General features: G+C 36.6%; 1 protein-coding gene across 8 annotated transcripts in view; it reads left to right on the top strand.

The window, feature by feature from the left end:
• The window catches only part of FYN (FYN proto-oncogene, Src family tyrosine kinase), a 132764-nt gene that overhangs the window by 36400 nt on the left and 72713 nt on the right, over positions 1–23651 (top strand). For 4 of the 8 annotated variants that reach the window (XM_081941495.1, XM_081941487.1, XM_081941486.1 and 1 more), the window contains exon 2: positions 20710–20783. The gene's annotated coding sequence lies outside the window, so the exon portion shown is untranslated. Of the gene's footprint in view, positions 1–14763; positions 14917–20709; positions 20784–21506; positions 21550–23651 lie in introns of those variants that run through there. The other 4 variants (XM_081941489.1, XM_081941491.1, XM_081941488.1 and 1 more) reach the window with 2 other exon arrangements.

The following is a 23651-nucleotide window of genomic DNA, read 5'->3' as shown; positions in this document are numbered from 1 at the left end:
GTTTTTTGCCATTGCATCTGCTCATTTTCACACTTTGATGGGTGGCTGTTTGCCCTAGTTTGTGGCTTAAAGTTTAATTATGTGATTGCTTTTACTTCGTGCAGAACTATCAACTTAAGCGTATTGTAAAACCACAGAATTGGCAGAAATAAATTGAGCCAAAGAAGGATTAGTTGTGAGGCCTACTGCTTCAGCTGCAGCATTCACCTACTTAGTTGACAGTTACACCATCTTTGTACAAATCTGTCATTTAAAAGTGTATTCCACCTATATTTATAATTTACCAGTACCTTGTCCTTTATAGAAACTAATACACTTGTGGTATAATAGTCCATGTAGAGCAGTCCAACTTGGAATATACGAAGTTGGGAAATGCTGTGTAGTCATTTAACAGGTCAAACACAATTGTGGATATTTTTGTTTTTTAGGACTAAAATTCAGATAATAATCTCTATAGAAGGAATGGTAATTTTATGTCTGATTATTTTATTGTTTCTGGATTCAAGAAACAATGGAAGGCAATAAAATGCTCAACATTTGTTGTTTGAAATGAATAGATGAGCATGTTAATCTGCTACAAGTCAAATTGCTAGAAGTCAAATTCATCAGCAAGCTAAATTATACAGTTAACATTTTTGACATTTCTATATATATATATATATATATATATATATATATATATATATATATATATATATATATATATATATATATATATATATATATATATATATATATATATATATATATATATATATATATATATATATATATATATATATATATATATATATATATATATATATATATATAAAGCTTGGATTTGAAATTGTAAGGTCTTGAAGAGACAGGCTTGCATTATCTTAAAAGTTACTTAGTTTTGGACAATTGCTCCCTCCCCCCAAATGAAAGGATTCTACATTTATAATTGAAAGGGTGTAGTTAAAAATAATTCTTAGTGGTTAGAAAGTTGTTAACATGACAGCTGTATTTATGTTACAAACCTATGGACAAAACCTATAATCATAGCTAGCTTTCTATAAATCTATATTGCTTTGCCTTTTAACTTAAATTCCAAAAGTAAGATATACTGTATTTGAAAGCTTGCTTCATTTCTTCTGCAGCAAACACCATGAATCAATATTTATTTTTTTTAAAAAAACTTCAAATTTTTATTTCCTTATATTGATTTTGATTCTCAGGTTTGAGAATTGTGGTGGTAATTGGCATAAAAGAATTCAATACTGGCTATCAGAAACAATTTATGAGTCTTTTCTAAAACATGCATTTGACTAATTCATTAAATTAATATGGGAGTATCAATTATACATCACAGCAAACTTTGTTTTCACACAAGATAAGTGAGAAGATGGGGGGAATTGGAGGGATATGTATTTTTTACATTTCAGGAAACAGTATGAAGCAATCTACCTGTTGTGTATGTGCAATTCTTTTTTAGCATTTCTTCTAGCTTCTGTTTGCTATGGATATTGTGTAGTGTTTCTCAATCACAGCAAACTGTAAGATGTGTGGACTTCAACTCCCATAATTCCACAGCCAGCTATGCTGGTTAAGGAATTTGGGGGATTGAAGTCCACACATCTTACAGTTCTCAGCGTTGAGAAACACTGGGATAGAGGATGTGTTCCCCGGAGTAGCTTGTGGGAGGGTCCAGGAATAGGTATTATCACATTCCTGAACCCTCCCACAAGACTCCAAGAAAGACGGTGTTCAGGTAAGACCAACTGTTCATTTCTAAATAGGAACTTTATTTATGTATGAACTCTTAGGTAATTAAAACCAGGCATTGCTTTTATTCAAATTTCAATTTAAAAAAATCACAATCTCAACTTTGAAAAAGCAGGTCTGATAGAAGATCACTCTTTGGAATGGGTTTCTTAACTTGTTCATCTAAACCAGGGCTTTCAAACTACTGACCTGTGGCCTGGATGTGTCATGTGCTGGCCCCGCCCAGTTTAGTGAAGGGTGGGAAAAGTCCCGATGCATCACGTGACAACACCGTGACGACGTGAGTTTGACACCTCTGATCTAAACTGATTACTATTCTAATAGGAGCACTTTCTATGACTCAGTGAATTAAATCAATTTTGTGGGGGAAAATGTTTCTGGGAAATATTTTCTCCTGGGAATGCTACTAGAAATACTTTCATCTGGAAAAATTCTAAGCCAGATTTGTGAACACAAGGCCACTGAGTTTTTTTGTGCAGCCAACAACAGCTCAACCATTTTGCTTACCACTTTCTTTACCCATCTTGTACCTCTGCAGGTCTCTGCTATCTGCTGCCTTCCTGTAGGAGTGTGTATGTGATAGTATTAGGGCCAGGCTGTGTATGTGATGGCATTGGTATCAGGGGACGGCATAGAACAACACAGCCATTATGGTATGTGACAACAGTCATGTCAGAGAACTGTATTATTGTACATGTATAATGTATAATTTTATTAATTGTGTTGATAATAAATATAAATATGTGTTGCATTTTTTTTCATAGGTAAAATGTGACCCAGAAACTATCACATTTTATTAACACATCCCCATATTTATTTGTGTGAGATAAATAATATTTCAGACATATTACATTTGTAGTATGCTTATAGATTTGCAAGAATAGCATTTCCCTTCTTTGATTTTTTTAAAAGTATGGGAAAGAGTTTTCTGTTGGTATTATTTTTACTGAGTTGAAATGAAACTTGATGTAACAAACACCCTACAATCAATGAAACTGAATAAAAGAGCTTATAAGAGATATGTGGCTCATCAGCCATGGTTTGTGTATTTATTATGGTTTAGCATGTCATCTAAACTTAGAGATGCCACCGTTTTCAGTTAACACTAGCTGGAATAAAGCCAATCTTCCTGCTTTCAAATTCTTGTTAGTTCTTATTGAAAATGATGTGCTTGTGTCTTCAACAAGTTTGGAAGAGACACTTAGTCATAAGAAAGCCATCAAAATCATCTTATGAAATTCCTATCATTACCTTGTTAGCTAAATATGTCATTTGACTATAATTCGTTAATTGTATTAATGATCTAACATGCAATGCTAGTATTTAATGGAGGAACTGATCTACTGCTTCTTTCTCAGTTGATGGTTCCAGCCAATGATGCTGAAGGAAGAGAATTTGGTCCAGGGGTCACTCAAGTGTGAGCTGCCACAGGGATGTTACTGTGTCACCTCCTGCTGTTTAGCATTTACATGAAGATTATTGACAAAGATCAGGACATTTGGGAATGATGCCATAAATGCACTGATGATATTCAGCTTTCTATTGTCACCTCTGGCCCAGCCGGAAGTGCTTTCAAAGTCTTGTTTTGACGTCAGGATGTTGGGTCTGACCCAAACAAGATGGAGTTGTGGTTTACAATTATCTGCCAATGTTAGAGTTGTCTCTCAATAAGGGAGCACTGTCCTTAGAGGTTTCTCTAGAGCTGTGATGGTGAACCTATGGCACTTGTGCCACAGGTGGCACGCATAGCCTTCTCTATGGGTATACCAGCCTCCGCCCCAGCCCAGCTCCACCATGCATGCGTGTGTAGCTCTCGCCGGCCAGCTGGTCTTTGGGTGTTTGCCACGCATGCGTGGGGATGGGCCCTTCCCTGATCTCCACAGTTTTCCCCATAGCATGCCCTACTTTTCTCCTCCCCAGTGCGCCCTAGCTTTCTCCTCCATTCCTACCGCCTGTGCCTTCCTTGGTCTCTGCAGGTTCCACCCTCCGCAGGTGCCTCTCTGTGGCAGGAATGGAGGAGAAAGCTAGGGCACTCTGGGGGGGGGGGGAGAAGCTGTGGAGATCATGAGGCTGCCCAACATCCTGTTTTGGGCCCGAAAAGCCTCCTGCACTAACCTAGAAGCCAAAATGGGGGGCAGCAGGGCACATGCACAGGGGGGGCACATATGCAGGGAGCGCTCGCATTGCATTTTGGGGATTGGGGCACGCATGTGTGCATTCATGCGCACTTTGGGCACTTAGCACCAGAAAGGTTAGCCATCACTACCCTAGAGTCATGCTTCCTACTAGATGTGCAAGTGGAGGCCATGGTGTGTAGGGCCTTTGCCTTGCTTATAGTGGCCTACCTAGAGTTGAAGCACCTGTCTACAATAACTTATACCCTTAGCACCTCTTGATTGAATTTCATAATGCGCTTATAGGGGGCTGTCTTTGAAGACCATCTGGAAAGTGCATTCAATTCAAAAGATAGCATCCAATTCATTGGCCTGAGCTCACAACTTTGAGTAGGCCCTTTATTGAGTGTATGGTACTGCACGTTTTAAACTTATAATGCCCTATATTGCTTGATAATGTGTTCCAACCAGAAGTTGACTCACTCAAGATGAACCACCCAGGATAAACTGTTTGTGGTTCCTATTTCACAAAGTGAGAAATGATGAGGGGAAAAAACCCTTGCTTTCCAGCTCAACAACATTAGTGGCACACTAGTTTTTTTAGATGTAGCACTAGTGCTGTGGAACAACATTGACCTAGATTTCCTTGGTAATGGCTTTTCAGAAACTTGAAAAAATCTTATGTTTTCTAAGGGGAATTTTGTCGCTAGTATGTTAATATTTCATTTTACCACGTATATATTTTGACATAGTTGGAGGTAGATGGGTTTCTTTGGCATTATTAACACAACAACTGCGATTTTTCATTATGTATTTATTATTCTTGAAAGCCACCAAGCATCTTGAAGGATTTGGTAATTCAATCAACCAATAAAATAAATACACACACACACACACACACACACACACTGTATGCTTCTACTTGTTTAATGTGAATATTCATGCTTTATTTGCTCATGTTGTTCACATTGGTTGCACAAATCCAAAAGTGGTGGAGTCAGTCCTGTTTTGATGAAATTATATAAACTGAATGAGCCAACACAGCATTTTTGTGTGTGACATCTGCTGTTGGGCTGCAAGCCAGTTAGCTAGCTAACCAATGGGGAAAATGTAAAAAGTGGAAAGAGAGATGCATAGAGGTGGACCTGGAGAGAAGAGTGGTTCTATCTGTCATTGATCAAGTGGCATCCCTGAAAATAAAATACTTATCTATCAAACTACTATTTTTTCATTCCCTTATCTAGTATAGAACGGAAAGGAAGAGGAAGGATCAGAGCTAAGGAGCAAAAGATGTTTAATGCAAATGTTCACGTGGCAGTAATTGGGAACAGAATAAATTCAGTGGAGATGGAGTGCTCCGGTAACATGCAAAACCAGGAATGGAATTGCCAAGCAGGCAAGTACATAGTTAACCCACCCATTAGGAATAGCTGGCTAGCAGTAATACTGCAGAGGCATACACAGTGTCATTTTGCCATCAGTCAAGCAAAGCAGAGTGAATTTGGGATAGCATCCAAGATCTTGGGTAGAAAGTGATCAAGGGAGCCAAAGATGATATAATGGTGAAACAGGACCTTACTCAGCAGTTTAAATTAGAGTTTGACTAAACATTTAGAAACATTGAGAGGTAATTGGCATAAGTCAAATTTAAGTTTATATCTGGAGTAAAATGGAATGAATTCCACTTCTGATTGAATCTTTTTGGATCTTTTTTGAAGAGATGAAATTAACAAGATAGGCACTAGCAGTAGTTCCAACATTAGATCCCACAAACACAACTCTTGTTGTTCCTGTAATTTGCAAATCAAGTTCAATAAGAACGAATAAAATCTCAACATCCTCATTTTTAATTCAGGAGGCGCATATGATCCCCTTTTATTGCTTTTGCATAAAAACATGTTAACGTGTTCTTTGTAATGTCATAATACAACAACATCTTTTGCCTCTTTGATGATACGCAGGCATGCAATGGTAGAGATGGCTTAGTTCAGTGATGGTGAACCTTTTCGGCATTGAGTGCCCAAACCACAACACATGCATGCGTGTGCGGCACCGGGCACCTGGTCTTTGGGTTTCCAGTGCTCCGGTATGTGCAAATACTAGCTGGTATGTGCGCCAGAAACCCAAAGACCAGGTGGACGGCCCGCAATCCCACAGTGAGGGCTCTGCATGCCACCTCTGGCATGCATGCCATAGGTTTGCCATCATGGGCTTAGTTGATGCAATAAATTATTGTTTGTGGGAGATGTATGTGCCAGCACAGCAATATTTCTGCTTAAAAATTTAAGGTTTTTAGGATAGTCTTCACACCCAAGGTGCGTTATGAGGACAAGATAGGGACTCTACTACTTCTTACTGAAATAGGTTGACATTTATCTTGGTTTATTGGACCAATACTCTTTGCATTATACAGTACAGTGGAAAACAAAATATCCCCTATTTGGAAGGAAGAAACACTATTAAAAATTCAAAATAAAATTTACTAAAGCTCAAATAGAAAATTTTTGTTTTTCCATAAAAGTTACATTAATTAAGATTGTAAGGAAAACCAGTGAGAAGATATGCATCATGTTGTTATGACACAAAGATTGCAGTTTACATAGTTGTGTTTGATGTGGGAATACAACTATATGAGAATGAGATTTGCACCATGACAACCTTATGTTTTTTGTTATTTTTGCACCTTGTGGCACTGTACTGATGCTGCTGAATTGAAGATTCAGTAAACTTTTTCTTTTGGCAAGATCAAAATGTGCTTTTTGGAATGAATTTTATATATTACATACAATGTTTACATAGAAGTAATTTACACCGTTCTTATATACTGTAAAATTAATGTGAGTGGGATTGAAGTTCACTATGGTTAACTAAAAATTTGTGAAGCAATCCTTTTTCAAATTTTGTTTTTTGGGTGCTTTTCTTAGACCTCTGTTCTGAATTACTTTGCCAAGGTTCTAAGTTCTAACAACAAAATCAAGTAGGAAAAAAGCTGATGTTTAAAATGCATTGTCTCATAATCATGGGATATAGGATGCAGAAGGCTTTTCTTCAAGTGCAAATAAATATACCAATAAGCAAACTTATCTTGGCTTATTTGAATAAACTTTAAAACACTTGTAAAGTGAATTTGATTTTTAAATTTAGTAAAATAAAGTGGCTCAGTTGTTTCATTATAAAGATTATGCTGAACTATAATAGTTCAGCGTAATCTTTCCTTTAACAGACTATTAACATCTGTATTTTGCTCCATAGCCATTTTCTCTAGGTAGAACTTTCTGTTTCACTAAGTACAGTTAAGAATTGGTTTTCATGAGTAGGAGATCATCCTCCCCTGAATAATTGCCTATTAATTGAAAGAGAGAGGGGGGGAGGGAGAGAGAGAGAGAGCCCGCATTTATGATAAGAATAGAAGGAACTGCTGGAAACAAAGGCAAGGGGAATTTACAATAGATCCTGCAGTAGGTTTAATATTTAAGTATTTTGTCTACAATAAGACAATCCCGACTGCTGAAAAATAGAAGATTAGCCTAAATACCCATCTCCCTTCTTACTGAGTTTTGGTTCTTTTTGGAAACTTACACAGGTTTATTTTTTGCCCTGTGATGTTTTCTGTCCACTTTGTATTTCCATCCTCTTTCTTCTCTTTTGCTGTTTATGCAAAAATGAAGGTCTAGTGCAGGGCTATCAAACTTGCAGCCCGCGGGCTGGATGTGTCATATGCTGGCCACGCCCACATCCGGTTCAGCAAAGGGAGGAAAAGTCCCAATACATCAAGTGACACCGCCATGGCAAAGCAAGTTTGACACCCCTGGTCTAGTGGTTAAGACACCAGGCTAGAAAGCAAGGAACTCTTGGGTTCAAGCCTTGTCTTAGCCATAAAAGCCAACTGGGTAACCTTGGGCCAGTCACTCTCTCTCATCCAACTCACCTCACAGGGTGGTGGTTCTAGGAAAATTAGGTAGAGGAATGTGTGTAAGATATGTTTGCCATCTTGAGTTGTTTGTAGAAATAATAAAATGCAGGATATAAATGGCCAAATAAAATAAAAAATGAGGGAGGGGGGATAAATGAATGGATAGATGAATTTGCTTGATTTGTTCTGAGAGAATAATTGGCCTTTGCAAATGAGGGAACTAATAGATATTACAAAGTGGCACATTACTTTACATATTACACTTAATCAGATGCTACTAAATTGTTTGTTATTGTTATTGCTTGGTCCCTGCTTTTATTTTATTTATTTATTTGATGATTTTTCTCTGTTGGTAGGGAGGGAGATATGTATGTGTGCATATGTGTTTATGTTTAAATCCACATATCACAAATGTAATATATAAACATGAATGCTGTTGAGGAAAAGTTTTTGAAATTGATTTCAGCTAGCCACTCTGGATTAACTAATAATTTTTGTCTGTGTTAATTTATTTTCTTTCCACTCTTTTAAGACATGGAGAAATAGACTTCCAGGTCTTCTTCTCATCTTCTGTTAACTTCTGTTACTTTTCTGTTAACTCTACACATTATATCTGTTAACTCTACACATTATAATAATTCTGCAAAATTCTAATTCTTAGATAAGAACTACTTAACTTCAGTTCAGATTAAGTCTGAATACATTTATCTTTCCAGTGTTCTTTCCTATTTCAACCAAATACATTGAAAATTGTTCAGCTCAGATTTGACAATTTCCCTCAAAGCAATAATCAACCAAGGATTCGCGTGTGGTGAGTACATGTGTCCTTCGATGAGTGAGTAAGCTTGTGGTAGAAGGACACAGTGCCTCATCATTCCTCTGGCTTTGATTTTCACACTGGCAGTCAGAATGGAAATACAATGAGCTCTGGAGGAAGAAAAGCAAATGGCTTTTTCCTTCCTCAATGAGCTCACTGAGGCATTTAAAAAGCCTACTAAGCAGCCTGCATTGAAAGGTTATCAGTCAAATAGCATTGCTCTCCTGCGAGTCCTTACAAATCCATTCATGTAAAAATTCATTAAATTATATATAGTAATTATGCATACTGTATTTATGAAACACCGATGTATTACAAACATTTATGCACAGATATATTTATCTTTTTTTGCTCTGCGATTTTTTTCTTCAATCAAATTTAAATTTCTAGCAGTCTCTAGATCAGATAAGATTTGAAATGGTACATTAACTTTCTGGGGAAGGTAGTTTAATCATCCCCATCAGTTCACATACTCTTAAGTTCCTAAAATTAAAAATAAATTCATAGTGTATGGAATTTCTCAAATACTCCTGCTAAAAACAAGATATGAATTTATGGGACCTGACAGCTGCCCGTGAAGTCTGGGATGTGATGAAGCAACAGCTGTGACTTCTGAACTGATGTTTCAGCCATAGAAATGAGCAGTTAAATTACTTGGTATCAGAATTGTTGGATCCTCTCCAAAACCCAAGCACTTTGTCTCCCCATAGGCAGATGTGCATTCATGGCTTCCCCTGCATGTAAAGCTAACATTGAATGCAATTTAGTAATATATCTAACCTGCTAATAAAAGCATAAAGGCAGTTCCTGCAAAGTTTTTAAAATAGCAGAAATTCTGCAACGTGAAAAAGTACTTTGATAGCTAGTAAATCAGTCTTGAATTGCATATGTTTGAGTGGGAGCTGTAGTATGTTGAGAAATGCAGTTTTTGGTAGTAACAGGAAAACAGTTGCAGACAAAATGGTCTTTATGATAGATAGGAAAAACCTCAAAGTCTGCAACGGCTGTATTTTCTGTTTTGCTATAAGTAGCGGGAAATGTTGCTAGTTGTGTGACAAACGTGTTATCTTTTTAACATTTCCTGCAATCGGTGTGGTTATCCAGGTCTCACTATTGAAACATGGCATAAGAATTTGTGTTGATGACATGTATAATATTTGTATTTGTTATTCTAGAACCATGATGATGTAAAAAATGCCATGTTATCAGAATACATTAGAATGGCAAGATCCTGCCCACACTTAATGGTTGGCAATACCCTGAAATGAGTATTCAATAATACTGTTCAGAGAAGAAGAAAAGAGTGGTTGTTGTTTTTTAGTGTGAACTTCCCTAGTTCACACTACCTTCATTTTATTCGTAAATAAAGTTTATATTAGCCATTGCTAGAAATTATAAACTTATTCCTTGATACTGCAAAACCCTTGGCTGTAAATTATGACTTAGCACACAAAAAACTGGTTACAATTAATATATAGGTACTCCTCGGCTTAAAATCATTTGTTTAGTGATGGTTTGGTATTACAGTGACTTGCAGCTGGTCCTCGATCTTACAACCATTGCAGCATCCCTATGATCACGTGATCAATATTTGGGCACTTGGCAACTGGCATGTATTTTATGAGGGCTGCAGCATTCCCATTCCCATCCATGTGGTTGCCATTTGCAATCTTCCCAGCTGGCTTCCAGCAAGCGAAGTCAATGGGAGAAGCCAAGTGCACTTAATGACTTCATGACTCACTTAAACTGCAGCTTAACAACCATAGCAAAAAGGTCATAATATTGGGCATGACTCTCTTAACAGCCATCTTGCTTAGCATTGGAAATCGTGGTCCTAATTGTGGACATAAGTTGTGGGTTACCTGTAGTTGACAAATTAATATTATCTACAGTTATCTAAAGAGAAAAGAGTTGTGAAGATCAGCATTGGTGCTAATGTTGATACTTCTTCCTATTTTCTGTGCTGCTCAGTTGTTTGTTTATGTAACTTGAGTTTTGCATTTCACAAAAGCATACATACTTTCTCATACAAGGACTTTTAGGCCTTCTCCCTATTAACATACTACCTTTCAGCATCCTTTGATAAAAGATGGCTGTTGATACTAAAGATGCTAAGAACGTTGTCTGAAATTCGACTTCTTGGTGTCTTTTCCTATAATCATGTAGCTGTTTTCTGATTGATCAATGGATCCAAGAAATATTGTATAGAATTTGTAGCATATAAAAGACAAAAAATGAGAGTTATCTTAAGAGTTTCAGCTGAATGAAGCAAGTTCTATGGATCACATAATGATGAACGTTTTGATTTTATAAGAATATCTTATTTCTGCTTTTGCAATCATTTCACCTGAAGAATGTTAGTTTACAGATAATTAGAAATTAACTCCTTCAGCCCCAGATCTTTATCTTACCTGGGTAAGGCAGGCATGGCACTGTCTTGAGTAACCTCTATAATATAAATTGAAATGTTACAATAGGAATATGTTTTAAAGACATTTTCATTGTAAGAGATAAAATGTTCATATTCTTTTGGGGAAATCAATGCAATATTTAAGCTGTATGTGGAACCATAACAATATAAGTGTGGAAAAAAAACCATTATTTTAATTAGTTTTATTTTCGCTTTTGTAACTATCACAATATCTTGACTTCACAGTAAAAGGTTATGTGCTCATAGCATCTCTTTTTCATTGTGGACTAGACTGCTAGCATATTAGTGAGTGGAGACTCCCCTAATTATAATTATAAGTGATTCACTTATTTCCAATGAGAGCTCGTTTACTGTATGTATGGATAAAAATACAAGGTTTGTTTGAGAGCATCATTGGATGGAAACTACTAAATCAAATCAGTGGTATTACAACTATTCATAACTAGGTGAGAGTTTATATGTCCTCCAGTTTGAATTCTCTATTTTAGCCACATTAGAAAGTGATTAGGGGAATCTGGCAAAATATCAGAGAGGGATTTTGTATACAAAATGACATTTGTATTTGCCTATATGTTTTTTTTCAAATGCAATAAGATCCAAAATCTATAATATTAATAGTAATGTTAATGTCCCTGTCCTTTGTTTGTAATATTTGGATTTTAAAAGAAACAAAACAATCAAAATTCTTAAAATTCTATGAATGACAGAAAGTAGAAAAACATTTGAACATTGCAAAGTATTTTGTTCTTTAGGCAACTGTCAGCAAGTAAACACTATAGAACTTAAAAACTTGTTAGCTTTTGAATTCATAATGTCAACTGCATTTTTATAGGGCAATCTTGTATATATTTAACTGGATGTAAATTTCTCTAAGACAAAATTTTTATTAATTCTATTGAACTCTGGATTAAAATACTATGAAAAAGTAAGAATTTAACATCTAATAATCACAGTTACTTTTTCTGATATTTTTTGAGGAAATTATTTAGAAGAAGAATCTGCTAACACCATGCTGGCATTAGATTCCTTGTACACAATAAAGCTATTGAGAGCTTATCTTCTGGAACATTTGCTACACATCAACATACTGAACTATAGATTATTACTGGATTTATCTTCTTTAAAGTAATGTCTGAAACTGAATTACATTTACTAAATTAAGCCTTTTATTTCTTTTACCTAGAATTGCATGTCTAATTAATGCAAAAAAAAAACCGGCAGCTGTTCAGAATTCCATCTAGTTACAAGATTGCTTGCGGTTGTTTTTTCATATTTGCATAAACAAACTTGATGTTTGACATCCAACATTAATAATCAGTTTGTTTTAGGTTTCATAAGGATTCTCACAGTCAACTGGAGAGGATTTTTTCCTCAATTCTTCCCAAGAAACATTTCAGAAGATCAACATTTTTTTCTATAGTGGAGGCAAAGTATTTTTGAAGCCAGTATTTCCTTTCTATTGACTCCCAAGAGTAGGGCTAGAAAATCTTCTAAAATCAGGTTTTGTGGGAGAAGATAGCTTTCTTTTCGAGTTCCAGTCTTACTTTGCTCTGAAAAGCTGTGCCAGCTTCATGTGTGGCCAGGAACATCTCAATAGTTTATCTACTTTCTTTTTATATGATTGCTTTATTTGGGTTGGCTTTCACTTTCCTTTTTGGGAATTCCTAATCTAATGGTAATAAAAAATCAACAGTGATGTCTAGGGATTTGTTTGAGTTCTCCATAGTGAGGGGAGGAGTATCCAGGATGGGTTAACTTTGTCCTCGTTGATTGGACTGAGTCCGATAAGCTCTTTAGACCACGCCCTAGTCACCAGGTAATACCCAGTTTCGACAAAGAACTCTATCAGACTCAATGTGTCATCCACTCTAGAAATTGATGTAGTTTCAAACCTTTATTTGCTCATTTATTTCTTTAACAATCCAGATATATAACCAAAACATAACAGTTCCAATACATTATAACTCAGGGAGGGGCTGGATACTCCTCCCCCACTATGAGAATAGGTGTATCAGGTAAGTACCAATGCCCTTTCGCCATAGTGAGGGGAGGAGTATCCAGGATGGGAGGTACCAAAGCCCACACGTCCCTAGGGAGGGTTCACACCTGCTGTATATATCAATCTAGGTCTATGCTCAACCCTATGCCTGGTGAGATGTTTCTCCTACCCTGTGAACCGCCTGCAACTGAATGCTGCCTTCATCAAAGCGAAGGAGTCCAATTTGTAATTCCTCACGAATGGTGAGAGAGAATACCATGTGGCTGCCCTACAGATCTCGGTCAAGGAGGCCTGCAAGGCCCAGGCTGCTGAAGTGGCCCCGCTTCACGTAGAATGTGCCGTAATAGCCCCCGGAGTTTGCAGCCCTCATGCTTGGTACACGGTTGCAATACATGTTTGCAACCACCTGCCTATAGTGGTAGAGGTTACCTTGTTTTCCAGTGACCCCGGCTGGAAGGAAACGAACAAGGTCTCTGATTTTCTGGTTGGCAGGGTTCATCTGAACTCTCAGTGCCCTCCTCACATCCAAGGTGTGCCACTTTCTCTCCAAGGGATGAGAGGGGTCCGGACAGAAATTGGGCAATATCAGCTCTTGCGATCAATGGAAACAAGAGCACACCTTGGGTATGAAGGAGGGGTCCAGTTGTAGGACCACTATGTCTTGGTGGAACACACATAGATCTTCCCTGGTAGACAGTGCCTGCAGCTCAGGTAAGTACCAATGCCCTTTTTCCAACCACAGAGTTTGGCTTTTAATTATTCTGCATAACAAGTGTGCTTGAAATAGTTCTTCACTCATGCAGCCTTGTTCTGCACTGAATGAATTGTCCATGTATTTTTTTCCACAGTAGCAATAGTACTTATATTTATATATTTCTTCATGGTGCTCTAAAGTCCTTTCTAAGTGGTTTACAGAGTCAGCATATTGCCCTCAACAATCTGGGTCTTGTCTTCATTTTACCTACCTCTGAAGAATGGAAGGCTGAGTCAACCTTGAGCCAGTCAGGATCGAACTGCTGGTAGTTGGCAGAATTAGCCTGCAATACTACATTCTAGCCATTGCTTCCCCGTGGCTCTATAAGATAGCTCCAGGAAGAAAACTTCATTTTTTGGAATAATTATTGAACTTAGGATATGTAGTGCTGCAACCACCATAGCATATCAGTATAAACTGTTTTAAATCGGTTCTTGGTCACTGCAACTGAACCTCACCTATTAGAGTTCAAGAAAACTCCCTAAATGTTCATTAGTTCTTTCCAAGTCATATTCAACTGTAAAAGCTTCCCTACTCCCATTCCTTGTTTTTTATTTTATTAAACTAGGTTTGAGTATATTCTTTCTCAATTATCTCCCCAAAACCTTCAAGTTCCTTGTCCTATTTAGGAGAAGTAAAGTAGAGTTAGCATATCCTGTGTACTGGTGACTGTTTAGTCCAAACACCTGAATGGCGTTCCCTGCAATGACATATAACTGTTCTGAAAGGAGTTGTGTTGTACTTTGTTTTGATGAAACTTCAATTGAAACTATCCCTTGAAAATGAAAGCAATATGGCTTCCTTATTTATAGATTGATTTGATTTGAAAGCTGCCCAGATATTCAATATAGTAGAATTTGTATCAAATATTATCAGAAAATATTTTGCCCTGAATGTGTAAAGATTTATCACCGTATTTGCAAAGATTTTGAACATAAAAGATAGTGGAATCTTGTGATAGTTTTATTACAGTCCTAGCAATCAATATTACCTTTCTTCATTTGTCTTCTCATTCCTACCACAGTCTTGCTCAATCAGGTGCCTTCTGGATATGGGGGATTTTCACTTCCATGGTATCCAGCCAACACTACATGGGAGCAGAATGCTCCACCAGACACCACCAGAATGGGAAGAATATCGTAAGCAATGAATCTCAGCCTGGAGTATAATTGATAATAGTGTGCAAATAAACACCTGGTTCCCTTTAGTCTAAATACCATTCTGGTTGTGCCAGGACTACAGTGAGATATTGTGTCTATTATATAATAGGAAGTGGTGGGTACATGCAATGGCACAAGCCTTTGCAGTTTATAAAATATTGGGTTTCAGAACATTTTTCAAACTATGAAATTCAGTTTCTTTAAAAAGAACAGTCACCAAGCGCAGTTCATGTCTATTGACATCGCTGTAAACAACTCACTGTTTTAACATAAGTCCATTCATTGAAAGAATCCTATAAATAGGAGCCTTGTTCTGGCCTTCGAAATGCTTGGAATGTGCCTGTCACGTAATATGTGTGCCCATTTCAATGGGAACACATGTCTCATCAATTCTGTCTTAGCACATGCACACACCCCAAAGAAAAAGCTCCTCAGGGAAACTTAACATTGTTGCTTGTGTAATACAAGCAAGCTTTGCTGTTTTGTAAAGGTCCATCCTTTCCTTAATAAAGCATTATTTATTCAGAGCAGCTGTAAATTTAAACGAGTGAATTAATCTTCTTGATAAAAATGAACTTATGATCAAACAGAGATCAATCGTTTGGCAGGAGCCAGACAACAGTTTGTGTGATTAAAACCAGCTGGCAAAGTTTTGGAAGAAGTGACATTTTAACTATGGACTCTATTCAGTATTGCAATTCATATCATACATATGATTCAGTATGACTTCAACATGGGAAAGACTAATTTTTTAATATAATGTGTGGGTGTGGGTGTACAATTCTCAGAGTACATGTAAGCTTGAAGGTTTTTCCCCCCTCCCGGAAACGTGGGTATAGTCTCTTTCCTCCCCCTCTCCACCCTGTTTAGAGCAGGTGGGAAGCCTCACAGTAGACAGCTAGTGTTTCCTAGTGGGTTGTTGTAATAAAGGACCTTTGTAAATGTCTCTTTATATGACCTGAATACAAGCTGATCAGAATGCATATTAACTACTCCCAAGAACCATTTCATTTAGTTCAAGATCTTACCTGAATTGACATTGCTGTTTTCTAGCAGGATTCATGCACTTCTGGGAAATATAAAGCAATTGTAGACCTGGCTATCTAAAGGAGCAACTTCTCCGTTATATTCATCTGCCGTTAAAGTAGTTAAGATCTAGGGAAGAGGGTGCTCATTTGTCAGTGACGAGAGAGAGAGAGGGGGGAGAGAGAGAGAGAGAGAGAGAGAGAGAGAGAGAGAGAGAGAGAGAGAGAATGAATTCTTGATATAAGCATCTTTGTTGTGAACTAGACTCCATGATCAGTTATACTTGTAACAATATAATACAGATATCAAATTAAGATACTGCTTAGCTTTATAATCTGGTTCAATATTTTCTTTAAGCATGTATAATTCTAAGGATTCCTTTTTAGTTTCATGCTTAATTGTTAGTGTTTAACTGTATGGTAAATTGCTTTTGTACACCAACCTGCACACTTAAAAGCAACATATAATCACAAATCACAAATAAACCATTTGCAAAAAAGAATAACATTTCTTGTAATAAACATATTCTACAAACAATGAATAAATAAAAATTCCCTAAAAATAATTTAAAAAAATATATTCTATAAATAATTTAAAAAGTCCTTAAAAACCATTAAAAATATTCCATACACAATAAATTACAATAAAACCATTAAAATATTCTATACACAATACTTTTAAATGTATTGAGTATAGAATATTTTTAATGGTTTATTTCAATTTATTGTTGATATTATTTTTTAAGATTGAAAAGTAGATACATACATATAAATAATGGTTGGTTTTTTTTGCATGCCTCAGGAATCAATACATTTGTTACGATATCGGTTTGAAGGCTGATAGATACTCCTTACACATTGTCTGCCAATAACTTCTGCTGTGGAGTAAGAGCAAATTTAGAAGATTTAGAAAAAGAAAGGAAGATTGTATTGTGTAACACAGTACCAATATTTTCTGCCACTTAATGTCAGTCCATAGCTTATAAGTACATATGCATCAGTTTTTAATTTCATGATGAAATTGCTGAATTTGATTACATGAAATCCTTGACTTACAACCATTCATTTAGTGACTGTTTGAAGGACTTGTGACTATTTTTCACACAACTGTTGTAGCATCGCCATGGTCATGTGATAAAAATTTGGCTACTTGGCAACTAGCTCGTATTTATGTCAGTTGAAGTGTCTCAGGGTCATGGGATCACCTTTTGCAATCTTCTGACAAGCAAAGTCGATGTGGAAGCCCAGATTCACTTAACTGTGTTACAAACTTAACAACTGTAGTAATTCACTTAACAGTTATGGTAAGAAAGGTTGTAAAATGGAACAAAATTCACTTAACAACTCTAGCAGTGGAAATATGAGGCTGAATTGTGGTTATAATTCAAGGACTGTAGTATAAAATATAAGAAAATTTTAGAGGATTTTTTCCTTTGTTTTCTCAATTATAGTTTTGTGCATTAAAGGAAATCTAAATGAATTCAAACAATAATACATCCTTTAATTTCATTGTGAGTTAAACTGGAACATAAAGAATAAAGTTTTTTTAAAAAATTTAGACTGCTTAAATTGTGGTTCTTCAATATTTGTAGCAGATAAATTCAATACTTCAGTTAATAAACACAAATGCTTTATTGAAAAGAGGTTTTGCGTACTCTATTAATGCTTATTTTGTTCTGGCATATTACAAAATGAGCTCTGAATTGACTAGTCTAATCTGGGATAAACCGAACAGCAAAATTATCTAAGCAGAGATAAATATATTGATACATAGGTACAGAGGTTCAGCTTCTAGATAAAAAAATTGTAGCCTGCTACAGAATCCAATTTGTTAAACATCCAGTTTCATTGTTTACATTAACAAGTTACCTAGCACATTTAGACTTACTTTGGAAAAAAGTACACAGTTGTTACAGTTGTGAAACTGTTGTTCACAGTTGTGAAACCACAATGGTTTCTTAAAACTGAGAATTTAACAAATTTAAAAGCATTCATAAAACCGATGAAATAAATTATTGTCCCCAAAATTAATCTAAATTTGTCACTAGAAAAAATGCCTTACCTAGATAATCCATCTACCAAACTCTGAAGTACACCAAGGATGATCTTAAGAGGAAAAGCAAGCTCCTCTGGAATTTTCTCCTAACAGGTGTTAAAAATCAGGTCCACATGTAGCGGTCCAATTGAACTGATTTATTGTTAATCATGCCTATGCAAAAGAATCTTTTCAACTGCTTGGAGTTAGATAAGGGTCAACAGAATTCAAGGGAGGTTGTACTTTGTTCCCTTGTGGCAATGTAGGGATTCTAGGCTAATCCCTCTTTTAACCCTTCCCGTAGGTTCTGCCATTCCTTCACCTACCTATACCTAACTTTAAGAAAGAGTTGTGAAGCATTGTTAAAATTTAGATAATGACATTCTTTGTGTGTTGTGTTCAGAATGCTCTTTGATTCATATGGAAATTAAAGAAATTCAATTGGAGGAAAATTTTTACTTGATATACACTGTACCAAATTTGAAACACAAAAATTCTGTATACAGATCAATATAATCCTTGGCCATACAACATTAACCAACAATAGCTGTGATTACAGTCAACTGGATTATGGCAGGAAATCAGTGACGTGCGGTGAGGTTTATGACTGGTGAGGCACTGACACAGTGCTGGGTTTCAAATATTTTTAGACTTGTGGACTTCAACTCCCAGAATTCCACAGCCAAGCATGCTCAGTTCCAATTTAAAGCGACAGCATTTGTTTTTCTCCTTTGCTCCTTCTTTCTTTTTCTTTTTCTTCTCCTTCCCCTCCTTCCTCCCTCTCTCCCTTCCTCCCCCTCTCTCAAACACACACACACACACACACACACACAGAAGTTGGATTGGACTATCTCTCCTACCCCTTCCCTCTCTCACTCACTCTCAAACAAACCCCCCCACACACACACAAAAGTTGGATTGGATATCTTTTCCAGTGGCTTGAAAGCAGCTCCTCTGCCATTCCCCCCCCCCCCCATTCCCCTGCTGCCTTTCCCAAACACCTCCACCATTGCAAATGCAGCCTGCTGTCTGGGTGGGAAATGCCTGGAACACAATAAAGCCCACCCACCACCTCCTGCTGGCAGGCTGGGGTGAGAGGAGAGGCAGAGAAGCCAGAGCCGAGCCTTCCAAAAGAAAGAGGCTGGGGGGAAGTGTGTGTACTACAGCATGGCTCTTTGCCTGGCTTCCTGCCTCCTCCTGTGGTCTCCTCAGTGCTCGCTTGTGCTCTCCCTCCCCAAGTGTAGTTTGATTGCAGGTGGAGCCACGTTGCCTTTTCAAACTTGTAATCAGTGAAGCTGGGCTAGATTTTTATATAGTTTTATCCAGCTGTGTGTGTGTGAGAGAGAAATGAATGGGGGCCTGGGGAGGAAGTCACTACACTTGGGGAGGGAGAGCACCAGTGAGGTTAAGCAGAGTCATCCACGGTGAGGAAGCAACTAGCTCAGCTTTTTCCTTTTCCTTTTTTTTTCATGATGAGAGTGGTGAGGCTGTGCCTCACTTGCCTCACCTGACTGCACGTCACTACAGGAAATATATATATCAAGGCATAATCTGCAATCTAAGTGGCTTTTAGTCAAGTGCTAATTCACCAGAGTTCCAAAATCACATTTTATTACAAAGTTGATGCCAAAACAATTGTTTTAGAGTCACTACAGAAAAAATATTAAATCTCTTTTTCTATTTTTGTCAGGATATACTTTTTTTTGCCAGCATCTTACACATGCTTTTTCTCTCCAATAATTAATATAAAAATTATTTTGTCAGTGTAAATTGTCTGTACTGTAAGGTATTTTGTTCTGTATTTATCTTAAAGAAAGAATTGGGATAGCTAACAGAAAGATTTTCTTAGCATCAGTAAACCGTTAACAAATTAGCCTTCTTATTTTCAAATTATCCAAGCTGTTTACAATAAACGTTGATTCACAATAAACCTGTGGAGTTGTATAAAATAGTGATAGCAATATATATGTTTTAAAGGTGTGCGAGAATAAAATATTAAGAATTTGGATGGATTTGAAAATCAGAAATTTTAAACTTTACAGTCAAGCAGGTATGATTAATGAGACAAGTTTCCAGGGTCATATTGTATGAACATATATTATTTTCATGCATCTTCAACCAACAACCCAGGAAGCTATGCTAAACAACTTTGAAGTAACTCTGAATATTAATACGGCTTAAAACCGGCTTAATAACAGTTCCTTTTGGGGGGAAAAATTAATGACATTTTATTTAATGAATCTATAATCAGGAAAAATGGTCAGAAGTAAAAAAATAAAATAGAGAAATAATTAAAATGCAATTAAAATAAATCCTGTGGGCTTTTATTTGTGTATCTAGCACTCAATTAGAGTTCATTATTCTATGGGAACATTTTGCTTCATTGTGCAATTGAGTACATTTGATAATTGGTAAATGTTTTCAATTTTTTTATTGAAATTTCGGTATGTTGAAAAGTGTATGATAGCCCTTTGCTTAGCTAATAAAGTTTGGAACTCTCATTATCTGCAAGTTTATTATTTGAGCATAGAACATGTTAAGATTTGTAAAAGAAAACTGGGCCGATATCCCATCTCCAGTATTGCAAATAGTAAATTTATGTCAGTAGTTTTTTAAGAAGATATTTTATGAGAAATGCCAGAACGTTAGGATTGTTTGTGTTCCATCAGTATGGAAAGACATAACTGAGCAAGTCTTTTCTTTTTTTTGCAGACTCTGTCTTAAAGAAACCACCGAAAAAATGTGGTGAATAAAAGCTCGTTGCATTTTCAGGGGGGAAACTTGTGGTAAGCAATTTTCATTTTACAATAGGGGTGTTTGCAGTTAATTAGCAACTATTATATACCGCTTCATAGTGTTTTACAGCCCTCTTTAAGCGGTTTACAGTGTCAACATATTGCCCCCAATAATCTGATTCCTCATTTTACCGACCTCGGAAGTATGGAAGGCTGAAGGCTTGAGTCGGTCAGGATGAAATTCCTGGCAGTGAGCAGTGAGCTGGCCTGCAATACTGCATTCTAACCACTGCGCCACCATGACTCTATTTTCAAATCTATTTTTTTCAACCATTTTTAGTTTAATTTGGTATATTATAAACTATAATTTTACAAAGTTGGCCATTAAAATGTTAGCAATATTTTCCTCTTTTTAATTTCTTTTCAATCTGAAAGAAATCTAGCAAAGCCTTCGGGCCAGGAATGCACTGGAGAATTTAATTTGTCAAACCAGCTTGTATGTACTGTGCTATAGCTTTTATAAAATACTTGGGGCTAAAATCTAAGGCATGGGTATATAATAAAGTCTTGCTTCAAAAAAAGCAAATTGATTACATCACCATGAAAACGCATAGTTCAGTTAGGAGTTAAGAATAGTTATTTTTGATTCTGTAAGAATAGCACATTGAAATGGTTTTATATAGAAAACTTGGACTGACAGGCCATGACTATTCTTTGTTCTAGTTTTTTAAAATTAGTTTGATTCTTTTAATATTTATTCGTTGTTTTTGCTAGACTGGACTTTGACTTAAAAGTACCTTTGGCTTAAAGTATCCAGGTAGGATTTGTGTTTATTTTTGTCCAGTAGTTTTCAAGCGTACTCACTGAATAAATTTGTTTAGTGGATAATGTGGGTGTATTTTACATTTTCAAGTGATATTTTAAAAGCATCATTTGAAATGAAAGCAGGCTCCAAGACAAGGTATTAGTGGGGCATGGTTATTTATGAACTATAGTGTATGCTAAGAAGTAATCTGTTGGGGATTTATACAACTAACAGGGGGCAAGATAAAGTAAATTGACCTTTTCACCTCCATGGTGTTATCCATTGCCACCTCATCCAAAATCAGCAACAAATGCTTTTATTGGAGCCACACTTTTGACTCTCTTGCTACAGATTTGAACTTGAGAGAAAGTAAATGAAAAACTGCTATTTTTGTCTGTTCTCAATTCATTTTTTCCATATGCCACTCAAGGTATGTATTTGAAAACTACATGTGCTTTCCTCCAGCTTTATTTCTGTAAAGCTGGAGGAACACTCATTTCATTTTTACATAATGGGCTTTATGCCTCAAGCTAGGATAGACAATTGCCATAATAAGTTTCACACTGTTCTGCAATATGCTTTTATGTGAATGCCACCGATATTAAAAGATTAAATGCAGGGTACATCCACGCTGCTAAAACTTATCATTGCCTTAATTGCAGGATATATTTGAATATTTTTATGCATTATTGAATATTCAGACCTGCTAATAAGTTTGGAATTTATTGGAAATATATACGTTTTGTGATAAATGCATTCCTATCCCACTGCCTTCATGTTTCTTTTTTTCTTTATTTCCTTTTCTTCCCTATTTAATCACTTACATAATTCATGTACTTAGTGGAAAAAATGGAATTTTGGAACTGATTATCAATCAGTTTGCTGACTTCGGATGAAGCACACCCTAGAAAAGCACATTCAATTAAATGGGCTTGAATAATCCCATAATAGTAATCCCTTTCCAGACACATTCCTTGAAATTTATCATTTCCTTATTTATTTACAGTACATTGATTTAATGTAGTGGGCAGGGAGTCCATTAAATCCAAATACCCTGTCTTTTTATTTTCCTCTCCCAATGGTTAACTACAGATATGCTCTTTCTTAGAAGAAGAAAAACTCTGAGGAAGGCAGTCCACTAAGCACCATAATAAAGACTGTTGAGGGTCCATGTTTTATCTAGTTCAGGGGTGTCCAAACTTGGAAACTTTAAGACTTGTGGATTTCAATTCCCAGAATTCCCCAGCCAGCCATGCTGGCTGGGGAATTCTGGGAGTTGAAGTCCACAAGTCTTAAAGTTCCCAAGTTTGGACACCCCTGATCTAGTTGCCTAGTAAGCAAGGTAGGGTTGAGACTGGAGGAAGCTATGGAAAATGAATTGCCATTGCTGCACATAGACCGCCATTGTTTCACCCACTCAGTCAGTGGCTCTTGCCAACCACTGCTCTGACATATAACCTGTCCAATCTTTCTGTTTCCTTCCCAGCCTTCTTGTCACTCCTTCAGTTCATTACCTTGCCAGTCTGCATTTCCCATTCCCTTCCATAGCTCCCTTCTCCTTACCAGGAATTCACACATGAAGTGTGGAATAATTCACTCTCTTGCCTGATCTTCCCTTCTTCACTTGGATCCCAAAGTTTACACAGAAATATATGGCACTTTTTATGAGAACCCGTGGCTGCTGTCTGCTTTTGTCAAGCATATGGCATTTGTCATTTTGAAGAATTCCAGGAGAGGAAAGCCTCACCCTATTCAGAACTCAGTGGGAACACAACTTTTATAAATGACTATAACAAAAGTGTCAGCGCACTTCCTCTTTGCTTTTATTTTCAGACTTCCCAAAGAGGCTTTCTGTGGGAAGCAAATTCCCAGCTCACATACTCAAGAAGGGAATCTCCTGGAATGTTGAGCCAGGCTTCCTCGGATTCCATTTCACCCAAAGACTCTCTCTCGCGCTTAGGCATTTAAATAGGGAAGAAAGAACTAAAGGAGAGAAGCAAGGAGAGGTTGCGTTAGAGGTAGAAAAGGCTACTGTGAACTCTGTGAGGTTGTTTTATCAGAGCAATTTAATTTTCCTAAATCCATAAAATCGACTCAGGAAACACAATCCTATC

This window comes from Natrix helvetica, assembly GCF_964273705.1.
Source record: "Natrix helvetica genome assembly, chromosome: 2".
NCBI lineage: Eukaryota > Metazoa > Chordata > Lepidosauria > Squamata > Natricidae > Natrix > Natrix helvetica.
This window is presented reverse-complemented; position numbering and strand designations above follow the sequence as displayed.